This window comes from Varanus komodoensis, unplaced genomic scaffold (genome assembly GCF_004798865.1).
Source record: "Varanus komodoensis strain SLA01 unplaced genomic scaffold, ASM479886v1 scaffold12, whole genome shotgun sequence".
Lineage (NCBI taxonomy): Eukaryota > Metazoa > Chordata > Lepidosauria > Squamata > Varanidae > Varanus > Varanus komodoensis.
Window position 1 is genome coordinate 16,184,710 of NW_025335349.1, and position 12,403 is coordinate 16,197,112.

At 38.9% G+C, this 12,403-nt stretch overlaps 1 protein-coding gene and 1 long non-coding RNA gene across 7 annotated transcripts in view; both read left to right on the forward strand.

The window, feature by feature from the left end:
- The window catches only part of ZFPM2 (zinc finger protein, FOG family member 2), a 357,598-nt gene that overhangs the window by 300,381 nt on the left and 44,814 nt on the right, over window positions 1–12,403 (forward strand). The window lies entirely within an intron of this gene.
- Window positions 1,410–7,891, forward strand: LOC123019153. The gene is made up of 5 exons (XR_006413867.1): window positions 1,410–1,420; window positions 2,231–2,235; window positions 3,378–3,386; window positions 5,038–5,047; window positions 7,621–7,891. It is a non-coding gene; the product is annotated as an uncharacterized LOC123019153 (long non-coding RNA).

Sequence of the window (12,403 nt, forward strand, 5' to 3'; positions counted from 1 at the left end):
AAGTCTAAATGTGCTCCGACGGATCTTCCAACCCTCCAGGGAACATATCAGAAAGTGTGGGGGACTGAAGGGGAGGTGAGGGAAGCCCTGTTCTGCCGGCATATATCCACCAGCCAGCACTGGATACAAGCCCTTATCCTTTTTTTAATGATGTGATTTTATTTTGAGTGCATCTGCTTGATTAGCTACATAGCCCTTCGTCCATCCTTTCCCCATTCATTCATAGTGTGAGATTATGTTACCTTTAAAGGCAATCTGGACCTTTTCTCTTGTTGGGTCCATATCTTCAAGGAAGGAGCTGCTCAGCACCTGCCTTCTACTGAGACTGGGAGCACTTGGAGCCTCTGCCTTCCCTTTCATGGTACCCCACACCTTTGACTGGAAAAATGAAGAACTCCCTGTCCTTCAAGTTGCCTGAACTTCGTATTGGCTGAAAATGACTGGATTTGGCCTTTTAGATATTTCGAAAGGCTAACGTTGGAGTTAGGTCTATAGATATGGGGTAGGTCAGAGGAATCTGCCTTAGGCTGAGTCAAAGCACTGGTTGGTGTTGCTTGTTACTATCTATTTGGCAGTGAATGTCAGTGGCTTTCCTGAGTTTCAGGTAGGAATCTTTCCCTAACTCTATCTCTCATCATACTTGGGCTGTTGTAAACCACCCACAGAATGGTGGAAACTAGATGACGATGATGATGATGATGATAGTAGCAGTAGTAATAATAATAGATTTTTAAAACTTGCTTTACATTTCTCTTGTGATTATTTTAGTTGGTTTACACTGTTGTAATTTATGTTGTTTTGAGTAGGTTATGCCCTTTCAGTTGCTGACTTTAAGTCGGAAATGCAGCATAGCTTTGTTTTAATAAATCATAGGATGAAAATATGGGCATAATTTATGGTGCTACAATAAGAATCATGGATGTAATATAATATGATCCAATTTGATCACTTTGTTGCTGCTGCTATTGCTGTTGTGGTTGTTGCTGGCACCATCATTTGACACCCATAATGTAAATGAGTTCCTCTGGGAATCCTTAATGATAAACAATGAATTACAGGGTCAGCTTCAAGTTGTGGCCATAGCAGCCATAGCAAAACTATCCTATTATGACATAACTGCATTTCTGAGTTCCCAAGTCATGCTGCTTGAAATTGAAGTAATATTAATTAGATAGCACAAGCAACATTTTTCTTTAATGAAAAGCATGGAATATATTATGAAGGGTAAGTTTAAAAAATTACAGTAAGTTGAAATAAATTAAGTGGCTGCAGTTCAATACAGAATTAAGCATACTTAAGCCCACTAAAATAAGTGGGTCAAAATAAAATAATACTGAATGGGGCAGTAGTCAAAGGGTTTGATCCACACTTATTCATACTTAGAAGAGCCCCATTGAAATCAATTAATCTTCAGTCATGTGTAATTTAAATTCCACTGTTTTCAGTGAAACTACTCAAAATATGCCTGCGTTGCATCCAAGCTGGAGTATTTTACCAGAAAATTTGCAATAGTTTAATTTACATTAATTCAGCTAATATATGTTTAGTTCATATTCATGTAGTTGGTTGTAATAGATGCAGTTCACCTAATTCCATGCAGTTCAAGTTCCATGCACAATTTGCTTGAAAACAAGCAATTTACCTTACATCTTTTAATTTGTTTTAATTTTATAACTTTATCTTGGAAAGTAAAAAGAAGATGCCAGCTGAATAAGTCCAAAGCATTTCTGTGCATCACTCATCAAATCAGAGTAAGCCCCTCACAACATGTGATCTGGTTAAATGACATTCAAATATATAATACCAGATCACAATTCACTACATAACATATTAAGATGCTTTTAATCCACAAATTAAATTTCCACAAATTAAATTTTCAAAGGTAAACATACCTCCATTATATCCATTAACTTCTGTTGTATTATATTTTTGATTAAAAAAATGTGTCTACACCTTCTCAAAAGGTAAAAGACTAACCCATTTTCCTACAGAATGTACCACAGAATGTGTCCGATTCACTGCATGTCTTTAAGAAAAGAATCTTATCCTGAAATCCCAAACACACTTACTAGAGAGTAAGATCCAGTGGTGGTGTAGTGGAGCCAGAGTTCATAGGAATCTGTGCCAGCACCGTCATGTTAAGAGAGATACTGATATCATTTACCTTCCCAAGAATTCTCTGTGCCTCCTGGGATTACCTGAACTTCTCACAGCAGCAGGTGGGAGACAGGCTGTGTATCTTCCCAGTAATAATATATCATTCCATGTTGTAATGCAAAATAGTTAGGGCTGACTTGGTGATGAATTGTCACTTAAGACCCAGTAGCTTTATGACAAACTTGTTTCTAGTGGAGGTAAAACTGATTTATTTGAATGTGTCAACAAAGCTGTCTGAATTTCATCTGGGGACAGTCATGATGGGGCCCTGCACTTTAAAATTTATCATACCACTAATTTTTGCTGAACGCAGGGTGACTTACTTAGGTTTACAATATTACTCACAGGAAATATATTTACAGTAACAGTTGTAAATACTATGGTAATGGTTGTAAATTTTGTGCATACAGGAATAACTTTGGAAAGGAAGCTTAATCCATGGTTAACAATTGTTCACAGACTCTGCATCAGTATTGCACTTGAGTTAGTCTAATTCCTCAGGTTGTTATGGGAATGCCCATTTTTATAGTAACCATGGTGCCAACAGTGGGGCAACTGAGCAAAGAGGGTGAAAACCACAGTAGCACAGAAACCACACGACCTTCTGGCAGGCATATCAAGGCAAAAAACCCCCTTGCTTTACCCCCTGCAGTCTGTCCACTGGATGTCGAGGAATGGATACTGGCTGCATTTTTCAGCTTCTCTGAGGCAGTCAGAGTCCCTAGGCCCTTAAATCAAGAGCTGTAGCTATGTCTTGAGAGGTGGCAAATGCAATCCATATTCAGGGGTAACTCCAACTCTCATATCCTGTTCAGTCCTCCAGTGGGTTGGGCTTGGCTTCTAGATTAGAGACAGCAGGGCAACTTTGCTTACTGGCCCCTTACTCAATAAGTCTCAACCCCCTTCTTTCCCATTGTTTGCATTGTTTTCACCATATCTTGTATAGTTTAGGTGTTCTGGTTTTAGTGTGCTAGAAGGGTGGAAGAGAGACTTATCGTTGTTGTTATTGTTAGTCACGAAGTCGTGTCCAACCCATCGTGACCACATGGACAACATTCCTCCAGGCCTTCCTGTCCTCCACCATCTCCTGGAGTCCACTTAAGCTCATACCAACTGCTTCAGTGACTCCATCCTCTCATCCTCTGCCATCGCGTTCTTCTTTTGCCATCTATTGTTCCCAGCATTAGACTCTTCTCCAGGGAGTCCTTCCTTCTCATTAGGTGGCCAGAGTATTTGAGTTTCATCTTCAGGATCTGGCATTCTAAAGAGCAGTCAGGGTTGATCTCTAGGACTGACCGGTTTGATTGCCTTGCGATCCAAGGGACTAGCAGGAGTCTCCTCCAGCACCACAATTCAAAGGTCTCAATCCTTTTGCGCTCAGCCTTCCTTATGGTCCAGCTTTCACAGCCATACATTGCAACTGGGAAAACCATGGCCTTGACTACATACACTTTTGTTGGCAGGGTGATGTCTCTGCTTTCTAGTATGCTATCTAGATTTGCCATAGCTTTCCTCCCAAGGAGCAAGTGTCTTTTAATTTCTTGGCTGCAGTCCCCGTCTGCGGTGATCTTGGAGCCCAGGAAAATAAAATCTGTCACTACCTCCATTAAAATAAAATCTGTCACTACAGCCTTGCCAAACTCCTTTCTCAATTTTGAACCAATCAGTGGTTCTGTGTCCAGTTCTCACTGTTGCTTCTTGACCCGCATATAGGTTTCTCAAGAGACAAATAAGATGGTCTGGTACTCCCATCTCTTTAAGAACTTGCCACAATTTGTTGTGATCCACACAATCAAAGTTGTTGGCATAGTCAATGGAGCAGAAGTAGATGTTTTTCTGAAACACCCTAGCTTTCTCCATGATCCAGCATATGTTGGCAATTTTATCTCTAGTTCCTCTCCCTCTTCGAAATCCTGCCTGTACTTCTGGTAGCTCTCGGTCCACATAACTGCTGGAGCCTAGCTTGTAGAATTTTGAGCATAACTTTGCTAGCATGTGAAATGAGTGCAATGGTGTGGTAGTTTGAACATTCTTTGGCTTTGCCCTTCTTTGGGATTGGAATGTAAACTGACCTTTTCCAGTCCTGCGACCACTGTTGAGTTTTTCAATTTTGCTGGCATATTGAGTGTAGCACTTTTACTGCATCGTCTTTTAGGATTTTGAATAGCTCAACTGGAATACTGTCGCCTCCATTAGCTTTGTTGTTGCTCAGACTTCCTAAGGCCCATTTGACTTCACATTCCAGGATGTCTGGCTCGAGGTCAGTGACCACCCCATCAGGTTGTCAGGGATGTTAATCATTTTCTTGTATAGTTCTTCTTTGTAATCTTGCCACCTCTTCTTAATCTCTTTTGCCTGTCTTAGGTCCCTGCCATTTTGGTCCTTTATCATGCCCATCTTTGCATGAAATGTTCCCTTTATATCTCCAATTTTCTTGAAGAGATCTTGGTCCTCCCTATTCTATTGTTTTCTTCTATTTCTTTGCACTGTTCATTTAATAAGGCATTCTTATCTCTTTTAGCTGTTCTCTGGAATTCTGCATTCAATTGTTTGTATCTTTCTCTTTCTCCCTTGCCTTTCTCTTCCCTTCTTTTCTCAGCTATGTGTAAAGCTTCCTCAGACAGCCATTTTGCTTTCTAGCATTTCTTTTTCTTTGGGATGGTTTTAGTTGCTGCCTCTTGTACAATGTTGCGAACCTCCATCCATAGTTCTTCAGGCACTCTGTCTATCAGATCTAATTCCTTAAATCTATTTGTCACCTCTACTGTATATTCATCAGAGATATGATTTAGGTCATACCTGAGTGGCCTAGTGCTTTTCCCTACTTTCTTCAACTTAAGCCTAAATTTTGCAACCAGAAGCTCATGATCTGAGCCACAGTCAGCTCCGGGTCTAGTTTTTACTGACTGTATAGAGCTTCTCCATCTTTGGCTGCAGAGCACATAGTCAATCTGATTTCTGTGTTGACCGTCTGGTGATGTGACCATTGTATTCTCTTGACAAAATTATACCAGCCTGTGCCCTGCTTCATTTTGTACTCTAAGGCCAAACTTGCCTGTTATTCTGATTATCTTTTGGCTTCCGACTTTAGCATTCCAATCCCCCATGATGATTAGGACATCATTTTTTGGAGTTAATTCTAGAAGTTGTTGTAGGCCTTCATAGAACTGCTCAATTTCAGCCTCTTCAGCACCAGTGGTTGGGGCATAGACTTGGACTATTGTGATGTTGAATGGTTTGCCTTGAATTCAAACTGAGATCATTCTGTCATTTTGGAGATTGTATCCCAGTACTGCTTTTCCTACTCTTTTATTGACTATGAAGGCTACTCCATTTCTTCTGAGGGATTCTTGCCCGCAGTAGTATACCTGATGGTCATCTGAATTAAATTCACCCATTCCTGTCCATTTTAGTTCACTGATTCCTAAGATGTCTGTGTTCAGTCTTGTCATCTCTTGTTTGACCACATCCAGCTTGCCTTGATTCATGGATCTTACATTCCAGGTTCCTGTGGAGTATAGATCTTTACAGCATTGGACTCTCCTTTCATCACCAGATACATCTGCTACTGAGTGTCCTTTCGGCTTTGATCCATTCGCTTCATTCTTTCTGACGCTACTAGTACTAGCCCTCTGCTCTTCCCCAGTAGCATATAGGACACCTTCCGACCTGAGGGGCTCATCTTCCAGCGTCATATCTGTTTGCCTTTTGGTACTGTCCATGGGGTTTTCATGGCAAAGATACTGGAGTGGATTGCCATTTCCTTCTCCAGTGGATCACGTTTTGTCAGAGCTCTCTGCTATGACCTGTCTGTCTTGGGTGACCCTGCACGGCATAGCTCATAGCTTCATTGAGCTACGCAAGCCCCTTCGCCATGACAAGGCAGTGATCCGTGAAGGAGTCTTATAGTAGTCATGGTCAATGTATCTGTATATTGCATTTTTCTCAATACATTGTGCTTAAAACAGCTCACACAAATACAGTAGCCATAATTATTTTACAATATAAACTCCCATCACATTTAATTTAAAACACAGAATTTAAATAAGCAAAAGACACACCAGTGGGTCAGTTAACAATAACCAGTACCATTAATACCAATGTAATACTTACACTAAAGGAATGTTAAAAGTTCTAGCTACCATGTTCCAGTGGTTGTATAAGAAGGACAGCATTTGTTGAGGGAAGGAAAAAATAGACTACATAATAGACATTTTCATATACAATATCCTTTATTGTACTGGTTTAATTCAGATGAGCTGAGCAGGGCTGTGAGGATAGGATATATTGGAGGACATTCATTCATAGGGTTGCTGCAAGTTGGATACATCTTGATGGCACATAAAAACACAACGTAATTCAACTTGGTTTTTAAATGCGAGTTTAAAAAAGAGTCAGCTGTGTGCACTATGCATTACTGTCATCTGAAAGGATATTTGACACCATGCCTAGAAAGCCTGTATCCAGAAGGAACAACATGATACCCCAGTGAAAGCTGGTACAAGAGACTAGATGCCACAGAAGCCACTAGGTCTCTAATGGCAATACCAGGTCTGATTTGCATCTCTAAATGCAAATCTGATCCTTCAGAATGGAGGAGGTACGCCAAGAAGAAAGGCAGCCAAAAGGATACCAATATTGAAATGTATTGGTTCAGTATGAATAGGCACTGAAAATAACTAGGAGGTTTTCAGAACCATCTTAAAGTGAAAATACTTGCAAGAGTTAACTATTAATTGTGCTGAGAAAGCCCCTCCCTGCAGGGAACTACTCAATGTTCATTCTCTAGAACTAGTTTTGGGGTGCCTTCTCTGAGGGAGGCTTAGAAATGGCAACAAGGAAGAGGGCTTTCTCATTGGAGTGCATCTAACCAAAAGTGACTGCAGGCTTTCACTCTGGTCTTGAGGCACTGGCTTCCCCAAGGAGTGTACCTGACAGTCAATGCTTTCTTCCAGCACCAAGTAAAGACTTTTGTATTTTCCAGGTATTTTAATAGATAGATGGATTTTAATCTTGTTTTTATGAACTATTTATGCTGTATATTAATTTTAATCACTAGGAGTTGTCAGTGTTGTATATTTGGTTTCAATTGCTTTTACTATTTGTAGTGTTTTTAATCTTTGTTATTTACTTTTCTTCTGTAAACCACCCAGAGAGCCCTAAGGGCTATAAATGAAATTATAAATAAAAAATAGTTGGGGCAAATTAAATGAAATAATTTACATGCTTACCAATACCCACTTTGGAGAACTCCCCTTGAGATTACAGTTTGGTTAACACATAGTGACAAGCAACCCTGCATTGTTTCCATGGTGCATGGTTTTTTGGTCTTAATTTGCCTGTCAGAAGGACAAGCAGTTTTTACTGTGATTTTGCCCTCCTAACTCAATCCTGCCACTGTGGGCACAGATCTCATTAGCCACCATGCCTAAAATTCAATTCCATGCTGGATGGCTAGAGAAGCAGTTGCCACTCTTTCCAGGAGACTCTGTGGTCGCTGCATACCAGGACCATGGGAACCATGATGCCAGGTCTGGATGACTAGAAATACCATGGTGAAGCATGGAAACCATAGAACAGATCATTGTTTGTTATTATGGATTATAAAACCCAAACCCAAACATACCACAACACAGTTGAGACAAAACTACACACCATCCTGTGCAAGAAACCACATGACTTCTTGTGTTGAGTGATCAACACAAGGCCAACTCTTTGGCCTTCAAAAGGGCCAAAGAGATGTTGGACTGATGATAAGAGATTTCCCTATTCTACAAGGGCTTTCCATGCCCTGCCCTGCCCTGCCCTGCCCTGCCACCACCACCTTCTCCCCCACTCTCCTACCTGCATTATAAACATTAATCTTCATTGTGTTTCTTTGATGGTGGCAGTTGGTAGCTGCTACTGCATGGAACTCCTGTTGGGCACGGGCTTTGTCACTGATAAAGTATATGCACACACTGAGTGCATATGCAGAATATCATCTTATGGGAAATGGGTGTGTTCACCTTGCACGAAGGAAAAGTGTTGTTTTTAAGCAGGACTATCTGTGGACACAGGCCTGAGGTAGCCCATCATAGTAAACTCTTTTCCACGCGAGAAGTTCGTTCTGGGCAAGACTGATGTACTCAACATCCAGCACATGCGCAGACCCTTGGTTCACTCTATTTGCTGGAGAGCTCATGTCATAATTTTCTGAGCTAAGGCAGTCTATCAGTCCTCAGAGGATGAACAGCAGTCAGTGAGGCCAGCTCATTTCTGGTTTTTCCCCTCCCCTTTCTTTCTTGATGGCATCATCCATTATATTGCCAGCATGGAGTTGTTTAATCTTTGAAGCCTTAAGAAGAGGGGATAGATGGGTCTCTTAGTGTGAATGCCTTGTTTGGTTGTGTACCTTTCTGTGTGAATTGTTAGCATTTATATGTGTATATGCTTTGTGTATGCCTGTGGAATACATGCTTTGCGGTTTGTGCTTATGTATGACCTGGGAGGGTAAATGAGGGGCTGCCTGTAGGTGTACTTTTGTTGGAGGGGTTACTTTTTTTTTTTTTTTCAGAAGGATGCTGCAGGCAGAAGAGATATCATTATCATCACATGCAAAGCGGTTAATTGTGGATGCACACAGAATTTGTTGTGGTTTTCTCATAAACATTTTAGTCCTTTTTACTTGTCAGATATTTGTTATCTGAGATTTTGTACTGTGCTGCTTCTGATTAGGTCTGCTTTTCTGGATACTTTGTGATAGATATTAAAAGATGCAGGTTTCTGGATGCTTCAGAACCAAAATAGTTCAAACAGCTATTCAAAAGGCTGTTTTTCTATGTAACTATAGGAATCAAACCTATTATTATTTGTTATTACTGTTGTTGTTGGTTGTAGTAGTAGTAATGGTTATTTCATTTTATTATAAATGTACAAGCAGACAAATGAAACATATTACTAAAGTTACAGATAAGATATATGAACATGGTTGATCCAATACATCTGAACAACTAACAGTCACCAGGCAATCTAAGTTATCTAAGTTATCCTAGCATTCACTATAACTCTATTACATTCCAGTATCCATATCAAGAATTATACTAATAATGCAAAGGCTTACGGCTCCCTATTTATTAATGACCAAATTGAATTGTTGTTTCATATAGGTAATAAATGGCATCCAGAGCTATTAAAATTTGTTGTTATCTATCTTCATTCAAGTAAATAAATTCCATTAATTTAAGCATTGAGCAATATATCATATCTATGCCTTCATAGATGGAATTGTAGGTAATCTCTATTTTGCAGCTACGACTGATTTTGCAGCTATTAAAAGATTTCCTACCAATTCCACATGGTTGTTTCTGGGTACACCATTAAGATATCCAAACAAGATGTACAGAGGATTCAGAGACATAGGCTATCCAGTTATACTGCTCAATAGACTGTCACTTTTCCCCAGATCCTTCTGATTTTCATTATTTTTCCTTTTTACATGTCCACCATGTGTGTAGGAAACCTGCATTGATTTTTTCACATTCCACCAGACTACTGATGTTAATATATATCTTAGCCAGTGTTTGTGGTGTAATATGCCAGCAATATAGTAATTTTCCTTTAGATTGGCACATTGGGAGATTTATGCCAATTCACCAACCAAAATTTCTGTATGTAGTACTATTCTCATTTTAATGGAAAATAATTTCATTATTGTCGTTTGCTGCAATAAATATCTGATACATATAATTTAACACATTCTTAGTTGTATACTTTTGGTAATAATCTTTTTACATATGGCTAGTTCTTTACTCACATTTCTTGTCTTCTGTGGACAAAAAGCTCTGCAATTAAAGATATTCAGACCCTAAAGACTTTCATGTTCCCACTTTACCTACTAGATCAGGTAAGGTGTTAATTTTTCATCTTGAATTATATGTCATAAATGTATATTTAAATAATTATGATGAATTGCCAACAAGCTGTAATTTTGACCTACGTAAAAAAATGAAGGAGGAAATTTTTATAACACTTCCATATGCTTCCATATTTGCCCCAAACCTGCAACATTGCTGACATAATAGAACTGAAGTTCAAGAAATCCTGAATTTCCTTAACATTCCTCTGATGTTGCTAAGATAAGTATTCTGAGAGAATGTTGAAACAAGTTTGCATAAGAATACGTGGAGGTAGTCCATTTTTATTAACTAGACACTGGGTAATATTGAAGATATGCAATACTAAACAACGTTTGGACAACACCAAGCACCATTATAAAGAACGTCTGTAAAATTTCTACAGAGATGGTAAGATTTTTTTAATTCCACATAAAATCTGTTAATTTATTCCAGTGAATGTGATCATTGGCACTGATACTGGAACATTTTTCAAAGAGAAACAAAAATCTAAGTATAATATTTATCCTTACTATTGAGAACCATCTATCCAAAGTCCTACTAGTTTCTAATGCCCTTTTCAATTTCTCACAAAAGTAAGACATAATTATCTTTTAAAAGCCCTTCAGTAGTTGGGGTAAAATATACAAACACATGATTAAAATCATCATCTGTTCATTTTATATTAATTTCATCATTTATCTCAGACCTAGATTTGTTTGAAATACTAATCTTCAACATTTCTGTTTTAATGTGATTTTACTTTACGTCTAACGTAAAAAAATGAAAACTCCCATTTGATCTTATCAAATGCTTTCTTTACATTTAAAGATACCAAAGCTGCACTTATCATTGTGACATATATTGAGAGATAGTCCTCTTGTATGATTTGATAAGATAAGATAAAGCCCATATGACCTTTACTGCTACATTCTTATTGCAATCTTTTTACTCATCAACAATGGTGATTAGGTAAAGATATGGGAGGATATAATGAAGGCATAGAAGGATTCTTCAGGGGGGTTTCCATAGATAAATACTATCTTAGTACCATACCAAGACCTGTGCATCATACCAGTTTAACATATTCATCAAACAATTGTGTAAAATGTATGGCCAAAATACTGGAAAAGTATATCTGAATTATAAATTACTAAACAACTAACTTGAGGTTTTCATATCCTTTAAAAAGAGCACTGTTGGTAAAGTGATGCCTTGACTTAGGCCATGCTTTCTATCCAAGACTGGATTTAGAATTCCATTGAAATCTTCTTCTAAAATCATCATGTAATTGGGATAGTCCTGCAATTTCTGAAATAGTTTTCCATAAAGAAAGTCTGGGCTTGATTTTGTGAATCAATTGTTGATTATTAATAATCAAGTATTTATATGAACTTGCTTTCTGTTCCATATCCACTGACTCCCTTTGTTCTGCCTTTCAGGACTTCTTGGCATTGCCCCCATGATCTAGCTTTTATGCCTCCATTCAAACTGGCCACTGGGTTCTACTGCTCATAACAGCAGCGCAACAGGGGGGAAAAGAGTGTGCCCCATCATAGCACTATCCTTCCAAATGGTCATAGGAATGCGTTGCATGGATACAAGCAAAATTCCAAGAAAGATCTGGAGCTCCAAATTTGCTTATTTTTGCACTGAAGAGTATCTTTGAACATTCTGAGATTCCAAATGCTGTGACCCTTCCATAGTGATGGGCTTTACTTCAGCATGGCCATATGATTCAGTTGTTCCTCCAGATGGCCATAGGGGTGCATTTGTAAGATACCAGCAGCACAGAAGAAAACAGGAATGAACCAGAAATTGCAGTATAAAAACCGCACACACACAAACATCAACACACCATAATAAGCAGCCCTGCATGGTTTTTTGTTTTTCCAGCCAGAATGTGCCTGTCAGATGATTAAGTGGTTTCTCTGCTAGCATCATTTCCACTCTTCTTGTTCAATCCTCCTATTTTTGACACATAACCCCTCTGTTGTCTTGCCAAAAATTCAATCCCACATGAGATGGCTGGAGCAGCTCCTAGAGCAGCTGCTGTTCTTTCCAGAGATCTCTGAGGTAGCACCATAGAAACTATGGTGACCATTTGGCTGATCAGAGAAGCCACGGTGAAGCATGGAAACCATAGAACAGACTTTTGTTTCTTTTTGTTTCTTTCTAAAAACCAAACATACCATGCCAAATATGACAGGATTTGGATGACACAACAGCCATCCTATGTAAGAAACCACAAAATCATGGGGGGAAAGTTAAAACATTTTCATATGCTGCCAAATGCTTGAGAGAAGTAGGAGGTCTTAACCTGGTGTCAAAAAGATAGTCCCTTAATTGAATGGCACCACTGAGATGGCCCT